This window comes from Opisthocomus hoazin, chromosome 2 (assembly GCF_030867145.1).
Source record: "Opisthocomus hoazin isolate bOpiHoa1 chromosome 2, bOpiHoa1.hap1, whole genome shotgun sequence".
Lineage (NCBI taxonomy): Eukaryota > Metazoa > Chordata > Aves > Opisthocomiformes > Opisthocomidae > Opisthocomus > Opisthocomus hoazin.
The window spans coordinates 28,874,145-28,899,027 of NC_134415.1; the positions used below are offsets into that span (position 1 = coordinate 28,874,145).

Sequence of the window (24,883 nt, forward strand, 5' to 3'; positions counted from 1 at the left end):
CAGGATGGCATATTAAAGTGCCAGCTGAACAGCAGTCACACCATCCTTTTTCTGAGGGCAACTGAAAATTTAATAAATGCCTCTTAATGAATTTAACTTTTGCCTTTTTTTTTTTTCTCCTGCTGTCTTTCCTAATAGGATCAACTAAGGGCAAACATCTTTCCTGTCTTACCTTTTCAGACTCTTGTTTTCAGTACCTGTTAATTTATTATATCAAACTGCTGTTATCCCAATCACATTAGGGGCTAAAAAACAATACGGGAGAGGAAGTGATTTTCCTGGCCTGTTGGTGAAATGCAGTAGTTTGCCAGTTGGCACCATTAACCACAAGTACTTAATAAAATCATCAAAGGGGATTAGTCAAGCTTTTCTTAAAGGGTCTTAAGACATGTCTGAGGCTTTCATTTAGTTGTTTATGGAGCTGCTTACATGTCCTTTGACAGGGTTCCCGCTGCAAGAACATTCTTTTTGGCGTTCAATTACACTTAAATGCATTTTTCTGTTTTGAAAGTCGAGAGTTACAGTCAAGCAGGAATATATCATAAACCAGCAAATCTGCAAGGCGTCTACTCCAAACAAGATTTTCTCTATAAACACTGAGCAGCAAAACTAATACAATAAAAAAAGAAAACCCCACATCCAAACCACCAGGCATCCATAAAAAATGAAACATAAAACTGGCTGCATGCTCTCTCTCTCATTTCCCCCCTCCTCCTTATTTGTTTTCATTTTCTCTTAGTGTCTTTCGAGTCTTGTGATAGAATTGTAGCTCTTTGCCACCAAAAAAACCCAACACAAACTGAGCCAACAACAGCAGGAAACCCCCGAAGAGGTGACAATGGAAAATAACACATCTGCGAATAAAATAAATAAGAGGGAAATGGAGAAGAAATAATCATTTGAAAGGTTATAGGGACGAATTCATGATTTCAATTAGCTTCAACATTTCTGTTCCTTCCTGTCTTTCAAGAACCAGTTTTTCTGCAGTAGCAGATGGACAGAGAATGTAGCCTGCAGCACCGTCCTGTGACAGCCCCATTCTCCCTCCCAGACACTGCTGTTAGTAAATAGATTTACACATTCTCCAATCTCCACACATCTTTCTGCCGAATAATTAAAAGCAGGATGATTAGTTTATTGAGTGGAAGGAGGAACTTTTTTATTGAGGTCCATCCACGATTTTATCAGGGCCAGCACTTTTACGGTTGTCATGAGGGTGCAGGCATCCAATTTTTCTTATCTGCCTGATTAATACAAACGCTGTTTCAGGACGCATTAATTAACAGATACAAATCTACGTTCTCATGGAAGGATCAATACAGAGAAGAAAAGAGGCATCAATGTGAATTTAGTGCTGATGATGGAGAAGGCACTCTATTGACATTTACGTGCATAGAAACTTTAAAGTTGCAGTGGAGCCCTTTTGTCCCTGTGATTTACAAATTAACAATTTTTCAGGTATAACAATGTTTCACACACTTTTTAGAAGTTTAATTAAGCAAAAAGCAATAAAATTAGTTTTGATTAAAGAAAGTTTAACCTGCAATTTCTCTCTATTCTCTTTTTTTTCTGAAAACTCCCAACTTCCTTCTTTTATTTACTTATGTATTTTAGTACAGGTTTGTTGGGGTTTTTTTAAATAAATAATGCTGTGTTTCCATAACATTTATTGCGTGCCACAGTCAAAGGAAATTACATATGCCCTGTGAGGGGGAAAAATGGGATGCTGCCTATAATTTATTGTACTTCACTCTCGAAAAATCTGCATTCTGGTGCAGTAAATATACTAATTGTTTTTATATGACACATAAAAAATGAAAAGAAATTTTTACACTGTAGAAAAACTGGGAAATATAAACCACACTGTTCTGCTCTCCAATAATAAATCACATAAACATAATTATTTTCTTCATGATCGAAGTAACTTTCCCTTGAAAACCTGCTCAGTGAAAGCATGTTTTAACTTTTAAAGGCATCCCTCTTGGGGATGTAAAGCTGCATCAAGTTGTAATTAATGTGGTTTTGTTTCATTTTGATTTTGCAGAAAATGTGAAAGCATCCAGCATGTCTTTTGTATCACATCAATGCCCTTTTAATAGCTGTTCAGCACGTCACAGTTAAAAGAATAGATTACACAGGCATATCTATTTACATACAGAGATTTATTTTTAATTGTCTGGAGGAGCTTACACTTATTTCACGCCAAACTGTGCACTGGTTCTCTGACCTTTTGTTATACGAATCCCTTAAATCAGCCACGTTCTGTGACAAGTGGACATGCTCTATTATAAAATGTAACTATTTAAAAAAAGTCTCCAGATCAGACATAAATACACTTCCAGCTTTCTGGACCAGTGATAGCCTTCCCAGTCACAACGCAAACCGCCCTGAGGTGCTGCATGACAGTGTGGGTTGAACTTTGTTGTGCATTGTGGGGCTCCTTCATCCTTAAGACTCTTGCAGGTCATCGTTTTAAATGTAGAACTGCATAATGGCTTTTTAAAATACAATGCTGTGTACCTTTTTCCCCCTTAGCGTGTACCACACTGGTGACAACTTTGATCTCTTTCCATCTCCCTCCCTAAGTCAATGCCATTTAATGTATCCCAGGCATTTGCTAGCAGAATGACTCTGTACCTTGACCTGCAGTTAAATAGCATGTTTATCTGCGATACAGCGCACTCCAAATAAACCGGCTGACAGTTTGCAATAACGTCATTTGGAAGGATTGAAAGGCTTCTCAAGAGTCAGGTACCCCTGAGGTAAGAAGCTTGAAGGAAGCATGTTTTGTGCCAACCCTCCTGCCATCTTCTACTAGACGCTCGTGTGCTTGACAATGATGCCATGGGCACTTGTCAAGATTTTTTTTTTCTTTTTGCCTAGCAAACTGATGCACTTTGCAGTCAACTTACAAAAAAGGCTAAGCATTTGAAAGTGTGAAGGGCAAAAAATATCTGACGGCTAGTCTTCAAAAATACACTTTCATTTCAGAAAGCATAAATGTTTATTTCCTGAGCTGAGTGTTGACAGAAATAGGCTGCAGCGCAGGCATATGAATTTAACCCCTGGTAGGCATTCTTTTCAGTGCATTTTTATGTGGCTGAATGCAAGCACTGTAAATCTACAGGGTGTCTCTTAATATCGGTTAACAATAGCATTGATTTGCCGGCTGCAGATTTTCTTCCTTCCTTTTTTTCTTTCTTTCTTTCTCCTCCTTTCAGGGACCGTAGTGTTTCTTCAGCTAAAAATAGATACTTTTCTACAAACAGCGTCTCACACTCAAATTGTAATTATGCCGTAATGACTCACTGAGATCACTGAGTGTGGATTGAGAAAAGGCTGATTGAGCAACCAAACATATGCTTGGTGTTTTTATCTTTTGCATACCAGTAAACCCAAAGCTCAAAGCAGGCAGAAATAAATGGGTAAAAAAGCCTTAGTATTTTTATTACAGGAACAACCAGCAGAGAGCTGACCACGCTCTGCAGCACTCAGCACTCCAAGCCAGCTCCAAACACAGTTCACAGTCTCTTAGACGGGGCTGTTTAAGCCACAGATCTTTTCAAATAACAGCACATGCATCACTTGCTCTCTATTTCACATTGCACACAGCTCCATGCTAAGCAGGGTAAATCTTTTATATTCCTGAAGACCCTTTCCTCTACTTCATTAAGATGGACTTCATGGACACTAACTCACTAGGGGCTAGAGTGAAGCAGCTGCAGATGGTCAAGTGACAAAGTAAGATCTGTGCCTTGTACACAGCACTCCGAGAACTACTGGACAAAAAAAAAAGACAGTGGCTGGACTTATCCCCACCATTATTTTCAGCCTTAAACATTTGATGTGATGCCTAAATCAGGCTACTCAGACTCGAATCCTAGCTTATTGCACTTTGCAGGGAATGAACTTCGCTTCCTCTGCGTTACATGTTTAGAAATCTGAATATTTGATCAAACCAGGTATTAAATTGCTGGCAAATCTGAGAGTTGCTTGCTTTTTCTGATAATCGCCTCCAATTTACTTTACCAGTTGTTTCTGTGATTGTTAGCTTTGTAAGTAAAATATTCCACTTGCTTGCCCCGGTTTGTACTTCAAATATCTTCATTTACATTTTTTATAATCAAAGCTGTGCTTGAAAATGACATGTTCACTAGTGTGTTACAGACTCAATATATTTACACAGTTGAAATATCAGAGTTAGGTTTTATAAATATCTACACTTAATTTTGATAAATTAACTTCCTTCTAAATGTTTTATGGGTACTGATGTTTTCAGCACAATTTCCTTCTTTCAAAAAAGATGTATAGTCACCACTGTCAAAAGAACAAACTGACACTGTAAACGTTTTTTAAAAAAACTTTTCTTTTGGCCCAGATTGCTTTATATAGAGAGTGCATGGCCTCATGCTCAAATAACAAACAGTGGGCCAAAGGCTTATCCCAGCTGCACAGAAGCGAATGTCAAGAAAACCCCCTCCACCTGCAGACCAGACTTGGGTCCAGCGGCCGCTATTACGTACAGCTGTCACTCTGCCCTCCTCTCCCTTCCTGGCACGCACCCAGTGCTTGCCCGGACCCATCCTACAACTTCAGCTGGCTTCCAAGGATGCAAACAAAGGGCAGTGAAATTTCAGCAGTGAAATTTCTGCTAGGGCTACGCAATGTTTTCTAAACGTGATCATGGTATTTGCTGAAGGAAACCTTCATAGCCTGACCTGACTGCCACTTACTATTATTCTCTCAGAAATCCAAGGAAGAGGATGGCATGATTCATTTTTTTAGGGTACATCTACAGCTGAGAGATCCTTTTTATTATATTAATCCAAAAAAACCCAGAGTTAATTGAATTTCAAAATACTCTGTAGTCTAAAAATACGTATCAAGACACACAAACATTTCAGTCGTTATGAAAACCACTATTAAACAGGAGAGTGCTCTCACTAATCATCAAACATATTTCACAGGTAATGGATGAAATTTGGCGAAAGCTGGAACAGAAACGGATACAACTCCTTATGCCAGGAGGAACCCACTATTTCAGGTTTTCTTCTTCTGCTTTTTTTTTTTTCATGCCAATTTGCTCATGGAGCCCCTGGTCAAAGGGCTAGTAACTCCACATGATGCCATAGCAAGCTGAAATCTAAGTACAACTACAAATTTTCATGTGAAAGGTATCAGCTCACGAAACAAAAAGCACACTATTTGCCCAAACTTGAAAATCAAAAATCAAGTCCCAAAGCACAAACAACAATTGATCCGAAATACAGCTAAAAGGCTCAGCTTATGCTGTTTGCTGCATTCAGCTCCCAAGCTATTTAGAACTGATGTGCTACAATGAAAGTTTTATTTAGAAATTAGTTTCATCCAGCAACTTTTGCACAGTAAACCCACCGCCTTTTCCGAGCGATGCTCTGCGATGCAGCATCTCCTGCTGCCCCCACCGCAGGGCCCTGCAGAAGCAGCGCTGGGGCTGTGTCGCGAGCGGCGCGCTCTGCGCGAGGAGCTGTGATGGCCATCTGTCAGCTGCGCGGCCGCGGGAGAGGGACCGGCAGGCTGCATGCATGCAGGTGCCCAAGAATTACCCCGACTCGAGTACAAAAAGCAGAGCTCATCCAGAGAGCGCTAGGAAGTCTTCAGCCAAGCCTGCGCAATTTCTCGGGTGTTAAGTGTGTTTGTATTCCTGACTCTTGCTGTCCGAGTTCTTATAAAATATACATATTTTTTTATAGTCTATAACATGAAAAAATGCCTACGATAAGCACTTTTTCACTAACGCCTACCAGTAAGATGGGAAATGCCACACCGAGCACTAAGAAACCCGGGGCTTTTATCACAACGCTACTTTCATCTCACAGAAACAACAGCAGAGAGATGGCACGGCAATAAAAATGCATTCACACTGCATGTCCCTCTCAATCCATTACGAACAATGGATTCTCACTAAGCAAATATTCGCTTGTCAGAAGTATTTGCAACACTGGATTCATTCAGCAGGACTAAGTAAGTGAAGTTCACAGCAATTTAAAAGCAGCAAATTAGACATTTACAAACAGTGAAGATGCTGCTTGTCTAGCGTGACCTTTCACTCAAGCTATACAAAAAGGTGTTAATGTAATTTAAATATCAGCTAGAAATATTTCTGGTTTGTCTTTTACCCTGTGAAACCTTACATGATAACACTAAACAGGAGCAATTTAAGCCTGTCATTTCTTCCCAGGGTAAGATGCACACAGTGAGATGTAACTCACTACAGTTCAAATTGATTCCACTGCTTAAATCAGAGACACTTCTCCCTAACCACCCAAAGATTTCTAGGCAGCTACTTTTACATTTCTTATTTCTAGTTACAGCAAAATTTCTTGTGAGCTGGTTCTTTAGGAACAGTAATGGAAAGGAGCTGGAAAATGCGACTGATTAAGAATGTCTCCCTGACTTCACATAACTACCTTCAGTTGTTAATACTCCGCAGTGAAACATTAAAGATGAAAAAACCTGGTGAGTCACTCTTGCTTCAGGACAGATTTGGTAAGACCTCCATGTATGGAGTACTTTATAATGGCATTTCTGGAAACATACGGTTTGATATACTGTACTCTTTATTTCCATTAATTTTCATTTCACACCTTAGTATCTCAGTATTCACGGAGAAAAAGGAAAATATAAGACAATAGATTTAAATAGATTAAAACTTGATTTTCACTTTGGGCTGTTTTTACCATGGGAACTTCCACAATTTTCAATAGCTTTACTGCACACTCACACCAACCTTATATTAAAAAGAAGCCAGAACAAACACTTACATTTTGATTTATCACTAGATGCTCTGAGAACAGAGGAAGGCCTGATCAGTAGTAAACTGCTTGCTTTTTTTTTTTTCTGTATGTTAGACAGTTGGCACTCCTTGTGTGTTATCTTCTCTGCAGTGAGGTTTTGAATTCTAAGATATGGACAACGAAAAAATTTTAAAATTCAGACTAGCAGTCAAATACGCCCCAATGTAGCTGTAGGTCTCCTCACGGTCAGCAATATGAATTTGCAGATTCCTGAGCGTGATCTTTCTAATACACTACATATGCGATCTGATCTGTTTATTTAAAATTAACTCTTGCAGTTCTTTAAGTTGTAACCTTTGAACATGGGTTGGTTAGACCACGGGGTTTTTTCCTTCTCTTACTGAAGATGGCAGAGGCAGATGGCATGACATGGTGTACTCCTAAAACCATCTTTACTCCTAGACTTTAAAAGTCTGCGGCTGGGGTACAGCATTTTATATGAAATCTGCTTTTTAAAATGTCTGGTATATTTTGAGGTATCACCTGTGTGCCCAGATATTTGCATGGGAATAAGTGGAGCAGGACTGCATTTATGACCCTGACTGTTTTCTTTCACTAAGCCTATATAAAAAAAAGACCAATCATATTTTCAACATAAATATTGATTTCACACAAATTTTCCTTCCATCTGTTGTGGATGGATGTATTTGAGTGTGGGTACACTAAAACCAGATTTGTGGGTGAAAAAATAAAAACTACATTCTGTCATTAGTAAAGTGACTGTAGATGAAAAACAAGTATCATAATAGGGCTGAATCTCTCTCAACGTCCAATCTAGAAAATGGTAGCACAGTTCAGCTTAGCAGAGTCATCACTACACGTGCATATCCCGTGCGTGGTATGCCTTACCTAGATCCTTCGAAGAGTTCACCTAGCAGAAAATGAAACTACAATCGCACATAATTAAACAGAGAGTCCACCCTTTTCCCTTTTTTTAAATTTTTACTGAACTAAACAAAATAAAAAATAAAGAACACGAACTTTGAGAGAGTAACCTAACTAAATGAATAAGAAAAAACAGCTTTAGGTCAGGTACTGCTCACTTCAATCTTCGTATACATCAGCCTCCCAAAATCTGCACACACAGACTGGGAATACCAAGAAATTCAGAGCAAAGCATCTTCAGCCTGGTGCACATTAGCCTTAAAAACCAAGTTTGTTGGATTCTTTTACATCAGTTGGGAGGTTTATCCCACAGAAAGGAGGAATTTCTTGTGCATTTAATACATGCTGCCTTTTATTAATAACCTCTACGGGTCTGCTTTGAGAGCGCTTTTCCTCAAAGAGTGCGGGTCACTGTTCTTTGCCTTCTGCTCCCCTGGGGAAGCCACCAGTCATTTCCCCACTGAGAGCTGTGGCAGTCCCTGCTCCCTCCATCTTTCCATCAGGCAAAGTCAGGTTTCCAGGAATTCCCCAATCATGTCAATAATATGAATCCAATACTGGAATGTATTAGCATACGGAGACAACCATGCTTACAATCCAATCAACGTATCTGTGTTAACCCCGTATGTGCTGAACTAGCTAAAATCTCTTCCCATAGCCAAAGCAAAAACTTCAGGTTGCAAAATTTTGGGTAAATACACCCTTCAACCCTCTGGCAGTAAAAGGACAGCTCAGAACACTGTCCTACACATCTTCCTTCTTCTTCCCAGTCTTTAAAACTTTTACACTGGCTAGTTGATTTTCTTAATGTGCTGCAGATGCCAAAAAATTCAAATGCTGTTTATAGTCTCCCTGGTTTGTGGGAAGAGAAAGACACATGTTCTCCTACATGAATGTGGAATTTCTAGTTTACCTAGTTGAGTGTATATGTATCATTAAGGTATCTCTGGAGGCTGTGTCTTAAGTCTACAAAAGTCCACACACAGAAAAAAAAAAAGAGAGAAAAAAGAAAGAAAGAAAAAAAAAGAAGCTGCCTGATTCTAATACACCTAATTAGCCATCGGCAGACTCTTAATTGCATACATTAGGATGATTCCATAGTGGAGATTAATTCTAAATATACCCAAGCAGCTGGTTAAGATGCCATGGATTACAGTGTGGACTGTACTTTTCCACTTAATTAGATATCAAAATTAAGCAGCAACAAGCATTTTGACATAACGGGGATCAAGCCGCCGCTTGGCATCCCAGAGCTGCACTAAAGTGACCGCTAAACAGAGCCGCACAGATGGAGAGATATTAAATGCCGCACTGGAAAGTAATTTCAAATAATAAAATATCAATATTTACATTTTAATTACCCCTACTGAGAGCCGCTCTGTCATTTTCACTATTGCCGACGCAGCAAGGGGTAGTGGAATGACATTGCGGCTCTGACTGCAATGACTGTTTTGTTTCCATTAAAGAATGACAAGTGTTTTAGAGGCAGTGACACCCAGTGTGTGAACAAGAATGACAGCAGATCAGAAAATTCCTATTAAGGGAATAAATGACTCAACAAGAGAATTTACTTCAAGCAGCCAGCTCCTCCTTGAAACACATAATCCCTTCTAAATTTTCTGCGGAAAGTTTATTATTAGAGGTGCCTCAGGGAAACCTTAGCTTCTCATAAAATATTTAGAACGATAGGACCTCAAATGATCACCGGTCAATTTAAAAACAATAATACTCGATGCTCATCCTATCTAAGAGTTATACCGTGAGTCTGTGTAAATGAAAATAGTTTGAGGGGGGAAAAAGGGCATGAAGTGAAAAGGAGATTCCTTCCCGTAAGACCTGAAAGTTTTGACGGTGCGTGGAGAATGCCAGGGTTATTTTTGCTGGCTTTTCATCAGTTTTACTACCACCGGCACAGTGAGTACTCCACACCCCATCTGGATCACGATTTGCTGGCCTTCAGAATTACACCCAGAGACTGATCACAACAGGTAATCTGTACATGCACGGGTTCAGGCCTCCCGTTTCTCCCTGCGTATTCCTTGCACATACATAAACACTTTTTCTTTCAGTACGTACATCAGAAACCCCTGAGACACCTTTGCAGCACCTTAGGAATCTAATTACTTCTGATCAGGTCTGAGGTCAATCTCATGGAAAATATTATATTACATCTGACATGCTGCATTTACAAAGAAGAAAAGGAAGGAAGAAAAATATCAAAACAGTAAAGAAAAAAAGTCTTCCTTGGGGATGTCTGTCAAACTGCTGAGATCTTCAAAGAATTTCAATAGCCTCAGACACAAGAAAGTGCGTAAGAGAAAATCCTTGGTCAGTACACCCCAATACGCAGCTAAGTGACCCTCCTAAGTCATGGCATGCATTTATTTAATAATGTGCAGAGCTCAACTTCTATAAATGTGACAAATGGCTAGAACAGAACATGGGGGAAAAAAGGCATGAAAATTTTTACAGAACAGAAAAGGAACAGCTTTATGGCAGTGACTATTGCAGGAGTTTTAGAACCAGCTTTGACATTAAGAATTAGCAGTAAAGTACAAAAACGTTACTCTGACATTAGGTGCTTAACTAGTTGATCTTCTTTTGCTTGTCTTTTTTCTTCTTTTTCTTTTATTTCCTTTCCCCCCCTCTTTTTTTTTTAAGTACCCAGGAAGTACTTCTTAAGCATCCCTAATGCTTTTAGGACAAGACACTTCCCCATTTCTCAGCCACTAGCACCTTTTAATTTCTGAAAGAGCCACGGTTGAAAATCTTAATTAATTGTTCCATACTGCTTCAGGATCATTATGCAATGTAATAAAGGCCGTGTAATTATGAAATTTTACAGCCATTACCAAGGCTGATGGCTCGTATTTCATCCTCAGCTGGACCCAATGGCTTTTAGCCACTCAGCTCCCCTTTGATGAACTACAGACAGATCTATCAGGCCCAAACAATATCCAGGCAAGGCGGCTATAATAGCTACCTACAGATGAAGCCATAGATAAAGATAAACTATAAATCTACACACAAATGCAGGCACATTGCCTCAGGATGACAGAGGGGAGAGGATGAGACACTTGGGAAAGCTGGCAGTTTGCAGAAAGGCAACCTTCTCTCTCTGTCTGTCTTATTCAGTTTGTAATTTGTTTGGTTTCTTAAAGATGCAAAACCTTCTCATACTTCTCAAAAAAAATTACGTATTTTTTAAGGACTATGCACTTTTCTATGGAAAGCAATGGCTCACCTTATCCATCTATTTGACAAAGGGGAGTTATCTGGACAAATCAACTCATCCTCCAAATGAAGAATCCTAGTCAACAAGTTTGAAAATCATATTCTCAGAAGTGAACCCAGGTCACTTGCTTCCGAGACTTAAAAAAGCAAAACATCCCTGATTTCGAAAGGCATTACCCTGAGCAGATGCACAGAGGTGAAGTTAAATGATAGGCTTTTACTGGAGGCAGCACCGGAGATGCAATTTCATGCAACATTGTCCTACATTATTTTATTTTCAGTTTGAAAATGAAAATACTTCTCAAAATTCAGTGCAAGTTAAAGGAACAAGAGGATTAGATATGATCCCGGTACTTGCATCACCGGAATGTACTTTATGGAGGTGACCTCCACCAATGCCCGTTTAATTTAAGACAGAAGGCCTTCCAAGTACGTATTGTTAGTCCCTCCAGAGTAAGACATGGCTAACTAAATGATCTCTAGGCGAGAAAAAGAGATGGAGAGCTGCAGCATTCTGATCAGCTCTCAAAGAGTCCGGGGAAGACTGTGAAAACATTTGCTTGAAAACTGCATCTATTAGTACCCCTTCCAGTAGTCCAAAGTTACTTGTGAAGCTCATGTCATGCTCGTATCTGAGGCCAAAAACACCTCAGAAAACAAGAAAAGTTAAAAGGAAAACATCAACCGTACCTTCTGATCTTCAACATTAGCGACAGAATGGCTTAGCCCTTCCCAAAGAAAGTATGACAGATTTAGAGGAGGTCCAGAGAAAGTAAAGCAGAACAATGTACCTGGGAAAACTCTCATGAAAAGAGACTCAGAAAGCAGGAATTGTTTTATTTAATGGTATAAGAAAATTGGTCTAAAGCTTTTATTCTCCTTGCCTCATAACACAGAGCAAATGTCACTACAGTGAAACACAGGAAATTCAAAATGGGAGGAAGGAGGGAAACTCTCCATTCACAGAGTAGCTGGGCTGGGGAACTACTTGCCAAAGAATGTTACTGAAGTCAAGAACTTAGAGAGGGAGCTGATGTTTACATGGACAGCCAGAACAGCTCCAGGTGTAATATTCCAAATCCAAATTAAAAGGACAAGGACATATTTCTTCCTCATTTAGTCTAATCTCTAAGCGTACGGAACTAGAAAAAGTTTTCCTAAGGTTTCTGCCTACTACAGAGCCCACGTCTCTTCCTCCAAGGGTGATCACTGCTGAAGACAGCAGTGTTTATGCTGATGACCTAGCACTCAGTTCCTAGCTTCCAAAACCTGAAGGCTCAGAATCTGAGCTACCTTTCTTTGAGGTGCTTGGAGCCTACTCCTCCAATCAGCGTGCAGAACAGAAGAGCTTAGAGAGATGAGCCCCAGGTAAAGAATTTCAAAATCACAGCAACTGAGCTCTCACTCTGGAGTTGCTACTGTAGAAAGACTGAAATAATGGATACGGAAGAGCCACAGTGTTATCATACACATAAAAGCAGCCAGTTATGTGTATAAGCGTGTGTTTGCATGGGCCTGTGTATGCACGCATCTGTACTAAGCAAACTCAGCATATTCTAAAAGCTACCAAAATAAATAAGGATCATCTGCTCATTAACTTGTATTCTTTTCTTATTAAAGATGTAATTTTTTAATATAAAAAACTGTCTTGCTGAAGGACAAAATAATAATGTAATCACCCAGGTCAGATCAGAGAAGTACTTCCTGAAACAGGGAACAGAGTCACAAAGGGTCACTGGTCAACAAAGCTGTAACTGAAGACAGGCAAGGGAATGCATGATTCAGGTTCTTCCAACATAATGCTGAAGATGCTTGATATACGGTCTTTTAAGGACTAGTATCTGCTGTTAATGTGCTTTATTGAAAATGCATGTATGGCGGGTATTCACTGTACATGGTGTGAATCGATCTATTCCTTGCAGTGTACGTGGAAGCATCATAAATATTCTTAATGGGGGGGGGGGGGGAAACAAACCCAAATTGAAAGGTTTAAGCATATACAGTACATTAGAGCATCTAAAATACTCGACTGTACAGAAACTGCTAGACTCTGATTCCTGCACAGCATTTTAAATTGCCTTCTTATGCTCTAATAAGTTACCAGAATTCAGTAAAGACCTCAGCTGAAGCACAGACTATGCAAATTGAGAAGACTGGATGTAGACAAAAATCCTGGCAGACAGTTTACCTACTCCACTTCCCGTTCAGTTGGCTCGTATTTGGCCAATTTAGCATCAACCTCATGGATAAGCTCTGTAGCTTTACCTCTTTTTATCCTCCCAATCACTCACATCAGTAGAGGGAAAAGCAGATAGCAACATACTCTGCAGGAGCATTTTTCAGAGCAAAAACTTCAAGCAAGAAGTAAACGCAAAGATATTATTTCTATTTCTATCAGAGCCAGTAATAACAGTTTGCTACATCGGTCTAATAAAAATAATGATCATAACATGAGAAAACACATACCTACCACCCTACAATTTATATTCTACAAAAGAACAGCATGAATTCTTACTCACTTTGTCTGTCAGAGAATGCATATCAGTAGTCTGTAATGTAAGGTTACCGCTATGATTTTAATAAAGTACGGCAAAGAATTATGTGCTGGTCAGAAAGTCTGGCTATTAATTTGTGGGTTACTGCAAACTGCCTTGAAACAGAACTGGCTCAGGTGTAGTGAGACAAAGTTTATTTTTGCCAAACATAGGTTACTGCAGAGGAAAAGCGAACCAGCATTACATACTTTGTGAAAGACTTGGCCTTAAAACATTCTCCTTCTTCAAGTGATCCTTTTTAATCTTTTCATTTAATAAACAGTTACACGCAGCTTACATACCAGTATAAAGTGTTTTTAAGAAACTTGTTTTAGAGAACATGTAAAGAGTTTTTGCTAAGTCTCTAAAAAAATCTAACTGCAATAAGACCATACTCGGACACAGAGAAAGGTATTAGCATAAGTGGAGACCGAAAATGGAAGGGAAATGGGGGTGTAAATGTATGTTTTCTCTTTTAAGATTCACCAAATGTGGCACAAATTTGTAGCTGCTATAATGCATGCCATGCTTTACACTGATTTTCTACACTTGGTATTCCCTAGCCGAATTGTTTCTAAAGTCTGTGGTGATTTTTTTCTACAGTAAATCAGCAGTTTTTCAAGAGGTCTCTGTGCAACCCAGGAGTATGACATTTACTAATGTGTTGAGATTCAGGGATTCTCCTTTGTAGAAGCCAACACTAATAAGAAAGATATGGTTCAGTGTCCTGGGTATTCTTCCCAGTTTTATTAATTAGATGGAAAACTTCTCCCTCTGGAATACTGCAAGGTATTTATTAACACTTCAGCCCACAAACTAGAGCAAATTTACGGTAGTGGAGGTAATTGTTACATACACCGGCTCTTGTTATCAACTTGACAGGGATAAGCAAAAAAACCCAGAGGTTTAGATTGTGATCTTTTTCATGCTATTTTAATTGTTCTTTTTAATCTGCTAAATTAAAAACTATGGTGCAATCTTATTCAGATCACTGACAAAAAAGATCGTATCAATTTGCAACAAAATGTATGAATGCTGCTATCTCTTTTAATTATACAGAGAATTTAACAGTCATATTCAATATGGCCACAGAGTGACTAAGATACAAAATTCTTTCTTTTACAGTTGTGCCATCTTATCCCTCAGCACCTTGACATTTTATTTCAAGTCTCCCATCCTTCAATGCACGGATACCCTTCCCTAGCTCATCTTTAATATCACCACCTTCTTTCTCTTCCTTCATGTTCACTATGACGAGCTACCCCCACTGCTATGTCTTAGTAAACTGGTGACTGATAATGACCAGGCAGGCAGTCAATAATATCTCAGATACTTATGTGCTTTACAAAAGAAGCGTTAGGTATGCTCAGAGCTACTTCACACAACCACATTTCTCTCACCATTGCTTTCAGCCTTCCTCTTCTTTGCATTCTTCTCCTGTCAGACTCTCTTATTCCTTTTGGGCACCAGTAGGTCAATTTCAAGTGTCACCAGTGATGCCCTATCCTTAACTGATGCACACTAATTTACCTACACTTTTTTTCACTGTGCAGCTCTCAGTGCTCTGGAAAGCTTTACTTCAATTATGACATGACAGCCGGGCTTTCTCTTGCATTCCTCACCCTATGTTCTACCTTCTTGCAACTACAAAGTGTTGGGCTCTGCCAGCTGGTATTTGGACATATTTGCCAGTTGTTTTAGAAATTACACAGAAAGCATGGTTGTGCTTCACGTGGATGTGCCATTAGAGAGGTCTGAAACATGATTTTAATGTGCTAATACTGCTAGATAATTTTTTGTTTCTTTGGCTTTCTTCTTGTCCCATGATTTGCTTTCAAATGCCTACTTCTTGCCGATCCTACTTTACGGAGACCAGCCACTTGCTATGGCTTTCCTGATGTACTTTGCCTACTCTTATCAGTGATATGAGAAGGAAAGAGGTGTAAAGTACCTCACATGTCCTGTCAAAACATCATGTTTGCTGGGCTCTCAGGCAATGTTGGGTATCAAGGCCAAATCAGCACTGACTTGGTGATGTTTGTGCAAGAATAGCCATGAGAGATGGCTCCAAAAGCTCATTTTGTAATAATTCACTGCTGCTGTGATTGGCTTGTAAATAGAGCTCCAGTTGAAACATTCTCACTATGTATTTAGATTTCCATTCCTTCAGTATCAAAGTAACAATTACATTGACAACGGATCCCACGTAGCTATCCTGACTGCACAGGGTACCCGTCACTTACAGTTGGCACTTGCCAAATACACCCTTGTCAAACAGCTAACCAACTTACTAAAATTAGCAGTTTTAATGAGTGTATCATAGATGATGTCAGAGGCATAGATGAAGCTTGAGGTACACGTATACACAAAGAATGCGAGAAAGAATTTAATCTCACAAATCTACCACTGACTTTCTCTATGATTCTGTTGGAGTCACTTAATGCCCCTCTGTCTTGCAGTCTTTCTGTACTAGGTATGGATATACATATTAGTTCACAGAGCTGCTGTGCTATTTCATTTAACGTTTGAAAACAACAAATATTTTCAGGAAAAAAAGGTCTACAAAGTATATTCAACTTTCTTGAAAAGTATATGAAATGGATGAAGGGATAAACTGGCTAAAATGTTTGGAAAAGGGTGGATAACCTCTAGCCCATAGTGTATAAAAGAAATAAACTGATGATGCATTGTGCTCACATCTTTCAATCCTAGCATGCTGCGAATCATATGTAATGTTTTAAATCTATAGTTCTCAAAGGACTCTCAAAATTGGAGGTATAAATCACAGTTTCAATGTACGGAAGTTGAATGATTTGCCCAAGGTCATATAGTAAGTCAGTGTCAGAGTCAAGAAAGGGACTTAGCCATCCAGCTTCTAGTGTTGGGCCATCTCTATGGATTATGGCAGGCCTTTATGCCTGGATTGAACTAAAGCCCTCTGAGGCTAGTGTTAAGAGTCCTGCTCACATCAACAGGCTCACAATCAAGCCCACATAATGAAAGAGTTTCATGTTTTATTTTACTTTGCCCGCTAGCCAATTGTCAGAAAAAGACTGGAGGAACATAAACAGATTGCAGTTCAGAGGAAGTTTAAGTTGAGGATGCTTTGAGATGGCTTCTACTAAGGTGACCAGATTTTTTTCCATGTATTTCTACGGATGTAGGACTATGCCTAGAGAATTAATGCATCTTGCATTGTATTAAGCTGAACACAAAGTAAAACTAGGATCTCAACCACATAGTGCTGACTTTATAACACTGCATAAGAGGGTCAAGTGCACTAGCATTATAAAACCGTAAACAGACACTGATATTATACTGTATGTATGAAGATGCATAAAATACATTTAATTAACTCCAGGTTGTGACACAGACTGACTATTCAAAAGGGAAATTTCATAGCTATGCCTGACACCTTTTGAGTCATTGTGATCTCTCAGGAAGATACATATTTAGGCCAGATTTCTATACATTTGCATGTACTTTTTTAATTTGAAAAATGCATATTATTTACCCAATTGTCTGGAATGTCTATTGGAGAAATACATATTTATTTTTAAAAGCAATCCATATATTATTTACTCAGTGGATGAGAATGATTTGAAAAAAACGTTCTGGTCCTTCAAATAAATACATATTTATAAATGGTTTTTAAAATGCATATTATTTATGCAATGGACTGTAATGGCTCTGCTAGTGCCATTACATGTAAATATATAATTAGCCACATAATAAAAAATCCCTACAAAATTTCTCTGCAAAGCATTATATTTCCATGTGTCAATGTACAATACCTTTTCTATTGTTATTATTTTGTTTTTAAACAGCAAAGGTGATTATGCTATGCTAATTGCTTTGCCATACTCTAAAATCCAGCTAGCTCTGCAATTATACAGGACATAAAGTTGAAATCCACATTTCTTTCTTTTAAAATTAGTATTTTATAATTCTCATCTTGCAGTTGGTGCACCTGGTCTGAATCTTTCTGCCAGCCCCGCGGATGTTGACGAGACCCCGCATAAAGCACGGTTCCATTCGCAGAAGCAGCACTAGCTGAGCACTCGTGTCAGTGAGGAACTGAGAGCAGGTGCTATGATTTTGTGTAGTTCTCACACAAGCTTCTCCAGACTGCTAGCCAATGCACCTGCAACGCTGCTGCACCACCTTGGTGAAGGCTTGCCTTGTGCAGTGCCAAAATTTACTTATTTATTTATCCTCACACAGGTTCTTTTCTGTGGAGCACTGAAGATCCTCAAAAATCCTTTTTTCTTGTGAAAGTGTGGGCAGGAGTCAAGACATGCAACTCCAGGGACAAAATCTGTTTTATTACAGATTCCTGTATGAGTTAATCTTTGAAAGGATGTAACTTTATAGAAGCAGCCATCCCAAGTGTTTGAGAATTTGCTAAGAACTTCAACTGGTAGGCTTTGCCTATGATAACAGAGGCACACTTTCAAACAGGAATGAATAGTACCATTTTTAGTCGTGCGTGTATGTGCTGGAGTAAGCGTCATACATTAAGATGTAAATTTTATTCTCTGAGCTGAATACCAGGTGATTAATTCTGATAGCATAGTGATCAATTGGTACAGATGCTGCACCTGAGTAATGTTTGTTTCTGTACACATTTGTAACAGAGGTGCACCACTAACACAGGTGTCACTGGCATAGCTGTGCAACATCTCTGATTTCCCGAAAACACTGACATTGCTAGTTAGGTTGTATGTAGTTCTGCCAATTTTTTCAATTAGACCCCATTATTGATTTGATGAAAAAGCAAATTAAACATACCGTGGTAGTATGTAAATTGGTTAGACAGAACATAAGGTTCTGGTACTGAGCTTCTTAAGCACATGGCCTCTGCGTGCAGCTTTTACTCACCCAAGCCCCAGGAGATTACAGAAACGGGAGACACTTGCAAGAGACCTAGGCAGCCTTAGTCTAGCCACTGAGGTATGAAATATCCAGGAACATGTTAATGTAAAGAAATCTTTGGAAAAAAAAGTGCCAGGAAGCCTAAACTTTCTTAAGACAACAGAGCTAAAGTTGCTTAGTTGCTTTATTTTAAATCAGGAATAAACCTCTTGTTTTCAGGAAGCTGCTACAGATTTACACCAGTCTGAGGAGAAGAATAGGGAAAAACAAGTAAAAACATCTTTCTTTTGTTTCAAAATAGAAAGAAGAAATATTCATCGATTGATGGTACATTTTAAGTTGTCTAAATCTCTGACATGTGAAATCAACACTATCTGCAGCTCATAAGCATTTCTTTGCAATTTTCCCTCACCAAAGAACAAAAGTTTTGATGCCAAGAACAAATAACACGCAGTGACCATCCAGGAGTTCCTGCGTTCATGCTTGCAAAATCACTCTCCCCACCCTTTGCTCCTTAACAGGAGCTCCACACGACGGGGAACCAAAAGCAAGTAGGTGTGCTCACAAGCAAGCCTCTTCCCTAATTTCCATTTAATTCATTTGCCAGATCAAATCAAACTGCTACTGTGAAAATTATTTTCTCACGGAGGGGGCTAAAGCATCTCTCCAAAAGTCACTCCAAAGCACCTGAGGTCCAGCTTCTCAAAGCACGTTAGCTGAAACAAACATAACTGACAGGATGCTGCAACAGCAGGTTCACTCAGGGCACACAGCTCATGGCAAGAAGTTTCTTAAGGTCAAATACACTAAGCCCGCTGTCTGGCTTTGGTGTGCTGGAAACCTACCTAAGTCAGCACAAGCCTACAAAATCCTCTTTTCTTATTTCCGTATAGCTGCTTGTGTCGGAGCAGAGAGACAGTATTTTGCACTCTCGCTCTCTCGTGTCACTCAGCACTGTAAGAAGGCCCAGTAATATAATTTTCACCAGGCCCAAATTCTTGCTGGAATTAGCAGTCTGAATGCAGGTCTGTTCTTTCATGGTGTGTACCCTGTACTATTTAAACAATCTAAAATATCTGGGTAAAAGCTGTGCTGTTTAAGGCAAGATTTGGGTTTCTTTTGCCACTAGTGCTGCCAGGATATAAGCTTACATCTTTTTCTCTCTTGAAAAGCATGTAAATTGTTGTATACAAATAGAGTCATTAATGGAAAGCAAGACATTGAGAATGAGAAAATAGACATATCAATTAATCTCTAGGATGCACACGAGGCAATCAATTTTCCCAAATCCCAAATCAATTGAAAAAAAAAAGAAAAAGAAAAACAATTTGAATTTTCAGTCCTTTAAAAAGATGGGGATGGGAGGAGGAGAGAGGGAAGCTGGTGTGCCAATCCTTCTCACTGTCTGTCTTCACTGTGTTGTGAAGTTACTAAATGTGAGCTAACTCCCAAAAATTGTGGAAAATGTATTCTGTCAGTGGAAAAACTGTAGTTTCAGATCAAAACATCTAAAAAGAAAAGAAGACAAAGAGAGAGGAAGAATGTAGCAAACATTAGGAAACTTTTGGATTTCAGTCTTCTACACGCACAAGGTGCCTGCACTGGGAAACAGGGTAATGTTTCTCTCTCTGTGCCTTTTTGTCCACTGATGGAAGTCATGTCCTACAGCATTTCAAGTCATTTATTGAAGTTTGGTGGTGGTAGTGGGAATGTTGTTAAGGGAAGTAAAAAAAGCAATGTCCATTTGAAGCTTGTCTGTGAACTTTGCATGAACCGCCAGGAATAATGTAGTGTGATGACAAGCCAGTTATACCTTCCACTAAATTTGCTGTCTGGAATGAACTGAAATAGTGTTTGGTTTGTGTAATTACGTCCATCTATCTTTATATTCCAGCGGCATATCGCAAATTGAAAATACTAAAAATTGACTGTTGGTTCTGATATTTAATGATTGCCAAAGACAAGACGATGATTTATTGGTTACTTACCGATGTGACACATTTGCATCTTATTAGACGGAGATTACTATTCCTTAAAATGCGGACGAGGCCTGATCATGTCTGATGGATTGATTTGATTTGCAAATGTAATCAAACTAATAAGAGGGAAAAAATGAGCAATAATGCCTTGTTTTTCAACTGGCAATCACTCCCCTGCCAACAACGCTGATATCCCTGACTAAGCAGCCTTCACACAGTCTTCCTGTCTCCTCAGATAAACAAAGGGATGCAAAGAGCTTGATAACAGGATAACAAGCCAAGTATGGATGTAACATGGAGCCTGTACTTCAGCACTGTACAAATGTATTAATGGGCGTACCAGAACAGGACTTACTGTGCCTTCAATCCTTAAAAAACAGCGAGCAAAAACCCAAAGAGGAAAACTCAATGATAAAAAAGCCTTTAAAAAAGCCTTTACTGATTGAGGGGGGAAAAAAACTTCCTAAGAAAAGTGTTTTTAATTTAGGAAGCCCCAGGAGAACACTCCTCAGCAGTTCAAAAGTTACGGAATAAATACCTGGAATTCCTCACCCTGACTGGAAGTTGAGGAGTGTATTTTGGACAGTGTGATTCGAGCAATTGGAATCACTGTCTGTAGCCACAGCAGCAGAGAACCTATTTCCAGAGGCATGCTGGATAGTGTTTTAAAATCCTCCCAAATACTACATGCAGGCTTTCTGTAGATTTTTAGCTGCACCATATTGCTAAGGTAAACAGTTAAATAACACATTTCACAATAAACATTCTATCATTCTGGCCAGATACTGATGTTTCCATAAGGGCTGAAATATGGTTCTAGATAAGAGCAGACTCTTATTCTGCTTATAGTAAATGGCCCTAATTCTCCACAGTAGGATCCTCGTTAATAACAATAATAATAAAAAAGCTTTGTGTAAGGAATTGCACCAAGTCCCCCTGCCCCATTTAAACAAAAGTGGTAAGTCAAACAAAAGGCAAATAATAAAGCTCTAAGGTCCACACAGGTTTCAGATTGTGACCTGCATATTTAGGGACTGATCCAAAGCACAGTGAACTCAAGGCAAGTCTTTTTATTGGCCTAAATGGGTTTTCATATAGAGCTTTACTAAAGAAGGAGGTTCAAGTGTGAATGTTGACAGCTGAGGAAGTGATCCTACAAATATTTGGGAACACAGAGAACTCTGCACAATGGAAGTGTCTGTGTAAATAATGTGATTGTACTACTTAAATATTTTCCAGACTGATTGCTAATTTGCTTCACTAAGGGATATTCGATAATGTGAAAAAAAAACAACCCACCTTGCTTTAGGGAGCAGCTATTATGAAGTGTCAGGTTAAAAACAAAGTTGAATATATAGCTCCAATTACCATGCTCAAAGACCTCAAAATATTTTCATAATTTAAAGTTTTATAGCTCATGTAATTTATACTTATTTTAACAGTGGAAAAGCATCCCGGTCAAATTCCAATTAAATAATTACATTTTGCCTACCTAAAATTCTCACTGCATTTTTAATTGGATAGGACACACTTCACTGCTTCTCCTAAATTGTTTAGTGTTGCCATTCAGTATATAAATAGCTACCACTTTCTACCACAGAGACAGTACATTTATCCGTGTAGCTATTGATGGCAAATTCTAGTTCACCTTTGTTGGTGTCACACTGGAACTCGGGAGACCCAGAGCAGCCTGTGTTCCTATCTCCCTCTGTCATAAGCTCTTTTTAGGCGTATTTTTTTCCTCCAAGCAGGTTCTCTGAAAGACTGTATGTTTGTTATTGATGCTGGCTGATACGGTTATGAGTATACAAATATTCCCTGTCAACACCCTCTTCTCTTGGCTTTATCTCCTGAAATGCCCACCTAAGCCTCCTGTCAGACACTGCCCTCTGTAGGTTTATGATCCTGATGGAATTATCCTGCACAGTGTGTGCACTGCTCGTCCCCAACTCTACCTGCGTTCCCTGCCTGCTGCCCTTCTGAAGCACTGTTTCCCAGTGGCCTTTTGACTACAGAGACCCTGGTGCGCTTCATATATGAGGATTACAGTACACATTAAGTTACTCATCATCGTTGAAGTGCTAAGCACAATGCTGCGATCACTGTGAACTCCAAATCTGTGATGAATACATTAGACAGTGTTCATTCAGCACAAGTCATTAACGGTGTCTGGAAAATGTTCAGTAACTCGAAATGCAAAGAAACTCTTCAGAATCGACTCCTACCAATTTCACTGAATGAAGATAATGTGGAATTCTCAATGTGCATTGCATGTTAAATCTGTAGCTGGAGATTCTCTGACACTAAGCAACACGCTCCTGAATCTACACAACAGTTAACTTTATCTCTGGGAAACTTCAAAGTAGTAAAAAGTGAAGAATGGATCACAGAGTAAAATAGCTTTCTACAAGAGACCGATACGGGCAAAGACTCAAAATTCTTCTCACTGCAAGCGTAGTTAATTAATGAAAGACACAAGGGTCACAGTAACTTCCATGTGCTACCAGACATAGCTTGAATCGTAGCAAGTTTGGAGTCTAATGCCTGTTCATTATGGTAGGCACTATGCTGTGGCATAGTTGTATGAAATTCTCTGGCTAGAAATACAGCCTCACACCCTGCAACCTGCTAATGTCATGATGTATCTATGCCAGTAGGTGCAGCTTCTCCTTTGAACAAACATATGAGCAGCAGCCATTACATGCTAAACTGTTCCCTCTAATCTCTCCAACAGCTAGATGCACGCAAACTGCAGATTTGCCCCTGCCTCTTCTCCACCCCCATCACAAATCTCTGCCATAGGCGTTCTCATGCGTAGCATGTCAGGACCTGGTAAGCTAGCCCACTCTACTTTTCAAGTGCCATTTCCATTGAACTTGGAGCCTTCTGTGTCTGTAGTTGGATCTCATTTCAATCTTTGATTTCACCTCAACTGTTAATGCAGCTGATTGAAACTGATGGTGCACAACACGGCAGATGAAAACATCCTGGGGAGAAGGTTCAGAGCTATACTGTGAAATTTCCATTCGTCTATAATACGTGCCTGAGGAGTCTGGGGTGGAAAATCCCTTGGGCAGACCAACGTGCTGTCAGAGACCTTTCTCTTTATAGAACATGTTTTCAAACAAAATTTTTTTCTCACATGGAAAATGACCCAAATATTCCTACCTGCTATGTAGTAGTAAACTTGGAGACAATGAGCTAAAATAACATGGAAAAGTTACTTCGAAGTTACGGCCAAGTAAGTGTTCCATCTAAGTAATTATTTATAGGACCATTCAGCACCTGCATTCTTTGGATCCTGTCTCCTGTGTTTCTCGGGATTCTTTTGCCACACATATATGTGCGTGCACAAATTGAGCATTGCACAATAAAAAAGCTTACTAGCAGTAAAGAGCTGAGTTCATAAAGCTCCCATACAATCCAGCTGATGCACAAGGCGATTATTGCAAACTCATTTTTTAAAACTGCTGATTCTGTTATCAGGTTGGATCGAGCCTTGCCATTACAACCCAGGTGCTCCCCTGTTATCCCTATACTATATATAATCAGGCCCAGGTCACCATGTGTCCTGCCAGAAACGTGCTGACTGGCTAAGGGGGCCTTGCAATTCAGGTAATTAATCCTATTCTAATGTAGGTTAAGCAGGTGTGAAGCCGAACTCATCCAGAGAGAAAGTAGAGGCATCCTTAGAATTACAGTATTTAAGTGGTCTCAGCTGACTTTCAGAAACTAGACCATCCTGTGCAGCTGACCCAGTCATACAGGCAGAGACCTGTCTGCTCTAAATCCAGTCTGAGCAACTGGCTCTTTTTCCCCTCCCTCCTCCCATCCTGGATTTACAGTATCAACACATCTGACTGAAAAGCTGCTCTTTTCTTCCCCACCCAGAACAAAGTAAATATATTTTTGTTGGAGGCTAAGTTAGATGAGTAAGTCAACTGTTCAGTTCAAAACGGACTAAATGGTTACCATAAGAGGGCTATGTTTCTCTAATTTTAATTCTGCATCCGCAGCATCTGCTATGATCCTTTCACAGGCCAATCTAAATGATATGTAACATTCATGATCTTATTTCCAGCAAAGCCTTCAGGAATTTCAAAACTGACAATAAAATCCCCTTGGATGTTCTTTAAATTTTGCATCTGGCTGAAAAAGGCCTTACTTTTCAAGAGGAGGGGAGTCCTATAAATACAAAAGTAATACTTAGTGAACATAAATGATAGCCTCAGTTTTGCAGCATTTGCCGCTTCTGCAAATTCCTCACCTAAGGAAAAAAGTGAAGATGTGTTCCAACTTTACTGTGCTTCTGACCAAGACATCTTCCTGCCTGGTGGCAACGCGTTACTTGTAGGAAGCTGGCCATCACTGAGGTATCAACTGTACATGTTAGGGAAAGTTTGGGAATGAATACCCCCTCAAAGATTTATTTTGGAATTTTAAATTGTTTCATACACTAAGCTCCTAACTGGCAGTCTTCTAGTACGGTTGGCAGTTGAGCTAAATTATTGGGGTGGAAGTGGAATGACTTAAGGGGATA

The 24,883-nt window shown here is 39.4% G+C and overlaps 1 protein-coding gene across 15 annotated transcripts in view; it reads right to left on the minus strand.

Moving 5' to 3' along the window:
• ESRRG (estrogen related receptor gamma) overlaps window positions 1–24,883 on the minus strand; it is a 412,075-nt gene that overhangs the window by 16,546 nt on the left and 370,646 nt on the right. The gene's annotated exons all lie outside the window — the stretch shown is intronic.